The sequence below is a fragment of the Lagopus muta genome, chromosome 10 (genome assembly GCF_023343835.1).
Source record: "Lagopus muta isolate bLagMut1 chromosome 10, bLagMut1 primary, whole genome shotgun sequence".
Taxonomy (NCBI): Eukaryota; Metazoa; Chordata; class Aves; order Galliformes; family Phasianidae; genus Lagopus; species Lagopus muta.
The window spans coordinates 8647143-8653328 of NC_064442.1; positions in this window are offsets into that span (position 1 = coordinate 8647143).

The following is a 6186-nucleotide window of genomic DNA, read 5'->3' on the forward strand; positions in this document are numbered from 1 at the left end:
CTTGGATATACTATACTTGGATATAATAGAAAGAGTCATGGTTCAATCTTGAAATAGAAAAATATTCATCACTTTCCTGGATGTAGTTAATGTCCGAATATTTGACTCTTAATGTTTACAAAGTTGCCTGCGCCTGGTCTGTCTTCACTTCTCCTGCACATCCTGATCAAGAACAAGCACTTTATGTAAGTTTGGATTTTATTCTTTTAGTCAAAAAAAGTATAGAAAAAAGATCTTCATTTCCTGTGAACAGACCTGGCTCTCTTAGAGCCTTCTCAAGCCTTAATCCCAAGCTTCCAATGACCTTAGCACTTGGCACCTGTTACTGCATGTACCCTCTTCTCTGCTAACAACCAACCACAAGATTCACTGAAGAATCAAAGCAGTAGAACTTTTCTCTTTTTGGTAAAAAGGAAGTAGACTATTTCAAAGTTTTAAGAGCAGTTCCTGTGCTCAGAAAGATCTTAGAGTTTAAAGTGAACTGAGAGTACTCATTAACAGTGACCCATTGATAAACTGAGAGAATGAAGTCCTGTTTCCATCCAGATAGCACATAGCCTGCGCAGTATAAGATCTCACACTTCCACCTCAATCTTGCTCTTACGTCATGTCTAGGACTGAGAAATTTGCTTAGTCTCCACATCCATTCAATCATACTATTCTTGGAATTAGACTTGTGCCTTCAGGCTCCAACCAATTCAAAATTCAGTTGTATGAAGCATTCATAACGCGAGGCAGTCCCTGCCCCAAAGAGCTTACCATATAAATAGCACATTCTGAAGGCGAAGAGCCCACAGTCAAGCTTTACATTTCTGTATCAGACCATCCGCAAGGATGCTAATTATTGCCAGGACAACTACAGTTACATGATGTGAAAAATCCTGTCTATTGGGAATCGAATCTCATATTCTGCAAAGCAGTCATCAGAGGACGGTAACTATTTTTAGGCTACTTCTGACCTTTCCGAGAGTAAGGACTGTTCAAAAAAGATGATTAAAATACTAAGTAAATTATGCAGAGAGTTCAATAGTCTGAAGAAAATGTAACTTCATTTAGTCTTGCATAATGCCTTCAGTAACACGGTTAGATTCTTTTAGCCCTTAACAGTCAAATTTTCCACTGTAGTGATGAGACGTAAGTTGGGCTGGTTATTGAGTAATAGAGAGGGCTTTCTTATTTGTGCAAATTTAACCTTCAAGAGAACAAAGATTAATCAACAACATGGAAGAGGTTGTTGTCATGAGATCCAGTCATAAGATTTGTAGGGACTGGCGTAGTGGTTGCAATCCTTAAAACTTGGTTTGGAATAAAATCTGAGAGATGGGAGTCCACAGAGAAAATGTTTTCAAGACAAAATCCAACATCATTACTAACGATGGAAAAAAGTAGGCTCTACCACCACAGAAAAGAAATCCGGACAGCAAAATCCAGTTCCAGTGCATGAAGCAGGTATTGTGAGGACAAGGGGAAATGGTTTTAAGTTGAGAGAGAAAAGATTTAGGTTGGATGTCAGGGGGAAATTCTTTACACAGAGAGGGGTGAGGTGCTGGAACAGGCTGCCCAGAAAGGCTGTGGATGTCCCAAGAGGTGTTCAAGGCCAGGTTGGATGGGGCCCTGGGCAGCCTGGTCTAGTATTGAATGTGGAGGTTGGTGGCCCTGCATGTGGCAGGGGTTTGGAGATTCACAATCCTTGAGGACCCTTCCAACCCTGGCCATTCTGTGATTCTGTGAGGTTGGGATAAACACAGACAAGGCCACCTGGTTATAAATTTGGCATTTAAAGCATCCCATAGACATAGACTCAAAGCAAAAGCTCCTCATTCTGAAGTCATCTCCAGTGTACTTTTTGACTGGCTTTTCCTTTAGGAAATTTTTGGCGTTTGGAAGTGTTACCTGTATCCAGAGCAAAACATCTCAGTGACAAATGGCTGCATAGTACTGAACACACACATATAGCTGCACAGTCTACAAGGTTCCAAGAAACTGGGGACAAGATTTCCAAGAGACTCAGTTTGTTGAGCCCACTCTGCAGTGTCAGTACTGTTTCTTTTAATGGGAGCAGATCTTCACAAATGCTGTGTAAAGCCTCAAAAGGGTGTTTTGTAGCATTCGAAAAGGGGAGGGCGACGGTATTCACACAGCCCACAGACAGACCGATCTGCTCGCAGTGGTTGAACTTGAAATCTTAGCAAACACTCCTAACATAAGATGGATCAGCAAGCGTTTGAAATTCCTTAACCAGGAGAAAAGCCTCATTTGCAGGCTTGTCACATAATGCAGCCTGGGACGGGTGGGCTCAGTCTGTCACATCACTTTTCTCCAAGCTGCTAAATATCTTCCATTGGGGCTTACAATAAAGCGCCTACTGCTACCTGCGAGTCAGTACAGCACCCATCAAGTTGAGGAGCTGGGACGAACCAAGTCATGCTCACCATTAGTTTATGCTTCCTTAACTCCCTACAAAATCACCACTTATCTATCAGGCAAAGAGAAGTCTGAGTATTGAAACATCAGAGGCTTTGCTGTCAGATCTCTCAAAACAATGGAGAAAGGGAACATGTGGGTGGAGGGAACCAGCAAAAATGAAGGAGCTGAACTCAGAGAGGACTGGCTTAGAGGCGTCAGGAAAGCTGGAAGCAGCTGACGTGCACCTGACTGAAGGGCAAGTTCCTGGTGAGGAACCAGGGGAAGCAGTCATAGCACCAAAGGCTGGGCTGGGTGCACGTCAGACTGTGCTTCATCTGGTTCTACTGTGACAGGAGCAGGCAGCTCCAGACTCACATGTTGTGCCCGAAAGCATCAGGAGCAAACGGGCCAAAGATCCTGGTTTCTCAGCCACGTCTAACAGGAATGAGCATGGCATAGGAAAGGAAAGGAAGCTGCAGCAAGCAGGCGCTCTGTCTGGAATGTTTTGATGAGTTTTCCCGGGGTTGTCAGCAACTCTTTGAGCATTTCAGGGCAGCCAGAAAAAAAAAAAAGAAGAAAACCAAAAACCACAGGGCAAACTGAAGGCAAAGGAGTGAGGGCTGAGCACAACAGCCTGCACATCTCCTCTGAGTAGCTGCGTATCGGTGAGAGCGTGTGAAGAACCGAGACTTGCCTTTGCAGGATCCAGCAGTGGGGACACAAGGGCTCACAGGGGGAAGAAAAGCAGAACCAGGCACTGTGCCAGCTCAGATAACCAAGGGGACCGGAAGAAGGAAAACCACAGAGCTCCACAGTAAGCACAGGGATTAGGAGAGGGGTAGATGGAACAGTCAGACCCAAAACTGCCTTCTCAAAACTCAAGATTTGTGTTTTAAAAATACCGAGTGCACTTTCCCCTTCTCCTACTTCCTACTGTTTTGATTGTTGTTTTTGCTTTTTTTTTTTCTTTTCCCTTTTTTAAGGGGGTGTTTAAAAAAAATATATATGTATATATATATATTTTTAACACTTCCTGGTTTTTGCTTAAGTTGGATAAGAAGGTGCCAGAACACTGCTAGGATATCAGCCTGTTCTCAGTGTTTCTGGCCCAACCAGGAGTAGGAGAGAGCTGGACTCTCTTGAGAGTCTGTTTCCATTTAATTTCCAGGACAGTTTTGCAGACTTACAAGGTCAGGGTAAGGTGCCAGACTTCTGGGTGCTGCTGAAAAAACTTGAGCCCTTGGTAACTTATTCTTCCTCAGCTGTCAGGGGAAATGTTGTAAACACTGAGGGTAGAGAGCTGAGGAAATGATAGTGTCACTGGTAGGCTACTGACATCCCATTGTGAAACGTGGGGGATTAGAGCTCCGCATGCCACCTGCTTTATCAAGTCACTCTTTCTTTCTTTTCTTTCCAAGACCAGGTCTGTTTCATAACAGAGGCCTACATGATATTATTCAAAGCACTGAGTCAAGGATAGCTCCTGGCTGGGTTGCACAGTACCAACCGGGCACTAAATACCAATGATTCCATTAACATCTTCATGTTTCTTCTAGTTCTGTATTTCATGCCCTTAAAAAAATATCAGGGAAACATTTGTCACTGTGACTTGGGCGATGTGGGTAACGCCTTGTGGAAACAGAAGGTGCTGGAGGACCTGATTGGTGAGAGGCCCCTGTGAGCTATTCACTGATGCGCTATAATTCCCTGGGTGTCATTTTGGGGATGCCGGAGAGGAAAGCTGTTGAGAGGCTGATGACTGAGAGGCAGGAAAATCCTCCCCAAGAGCAAGCAGAAGTAAAAGCAAAGCCTCCTAGGAGCTGTCAGTGTGGGTATAACCTGCTGGAGGTTTGGGTTTTTCCTCTCCTCCTCCCACAGCAGCAGAGCCTGCTCTGGTACCTCACTTTCAGCTCCTGCCATGGCATTGCTCCTACACAGCTTTGCGATCACTGTAAGTGCCAATAAAGGGAAACTGTGCTGAACCTGCCACTCAAGGGGGTTGTGAAATTAGTGCAAGAATTTGTCCAGCTTCTCTTAAGCACTTCTGTGGGATTAAATTCTCAACCCTTTTGAATATGTTCATTTTCTTTCAGCACATTGAATAAATCTCTTTTACTTCACAAAAACTCAACTCATCCATGGTCAAAAGGTCAGTCATTTTCTAGAGTCCAGGAGACAGAACAAAGCAAGTACCATACTACTACTACTAGTACTACTACTACTAGTAATAATAATAACTAAAACAACCCACAACTGACCTTATCTCTGATGCAGCTCAGACCTTTGTCATTTTCAGAGTTTTATTCTTCTAAAGCAATCTACTTCAGGTCAACTCTCTCTAAGCTGCCAGAACCACTTTCACACAGTCCAAAGGAAGTAACACCTCTCCTTGCTCTGTTTATGTAACTGCTACATTCAAAGCAGAATGACTGAACCAGCAAGTCCAGCACCAGGCTCAGAGCTAGCAGAAAAACAAGACATAAAAGCAACTGCTTGACTTAAGGTAAGCGATGGCAACACATGACACGTGGAAAATGAATGTTAGGAACTCCGAAACACTCCTGAGAATGAGCGTATCTCAGTGAGAGCTTGCACTGAGCTTATCAAGGCACTGGGTAGAACAGGATTTTCCTCTCCTAACGTTGTATTTAGTGTGTTTAACAAATATCGCTTTTCTAACTCTCTTCTGCCACCTTTTCAACTGTTCACCAGCCTATGTAACTAAAAAAGGGAATTTTTACACAGGCTGACAGAAGAAAAAGCAGCTGGAGTTTTGTTGCTGGAGGCATTTTGGAAATACCTTGGGAGGGAATTGTCTGAAAGCAAACATTGTGAGCCAGCACTACAAGCACAGCTTAAGATACAAGCATCTGTATTGCTATTCCAAACCTGGATTTGCCTTCCTAGAAGATGTATCATATACTCCACATATTTGAAGAATCTAGCAAAGATGTGAGAAATAGCTTCACTTATTAAAGACAAGGTGCAACACCAACGGTGAACCAGCTATAAGAGCTCCAGGTGCCAGCTACGTTGCAGTGTGCCTCCAAGCTCAACAGCACAAACAATAATAATAATATACCTAGAGGTTCAAAGTGAAAAGCCACCAACACTGTACAGATATCTGCTCAATCTATAAAGTGTTTAGAATCAGAAAAAGGGAAGGCCAGACATTAGTAAATAGCACAGCTAACAGAAACCTGGGCTATTAATTTTCAGAACTGCAGAGATCATAAGAAACAAGTGCATAAATGGATATATTGGAAAACAAAACAAAACAAAACAAAACAAAAACAAAAAACAACCAAAAAACCTCAGCAAAGAAATTTAATTTTCAGACTTAGAGCTTTCCAGGCATGTCACAGAATCACACAATTGCAGTGGTTGGAAGGGACATGTCAACTATGGCAGTTACAATGCACACAAATGCTAAATGAAAGCCCAGGGCTAAAAGAGAAATCCAGGAAGAACCACCTGACCATAGTGACGGCATGCAGTACCATCTGCCTTCTCAGAAGAAAGTATTTAAAAGTTCCCTGAAGATAAAGAGCGTTCTGTAAATACAACTTTTGTGTACCAGCATCTTGTTTTGAGGTTATTTGAATAGGAGCAGGTTCCATCATCCTCTCACACTTCCGGGGAGAAGGGCAACGACACAGAACGATGTATAAAATCACAACTTTTGATGCTACATGCTGTCAGATGATTTTGAGAATTGCATGGCTGATGACATTAAAATTATTTGGTTTTGTTTAAGTATTGTGGGCTTTAACATTGGCA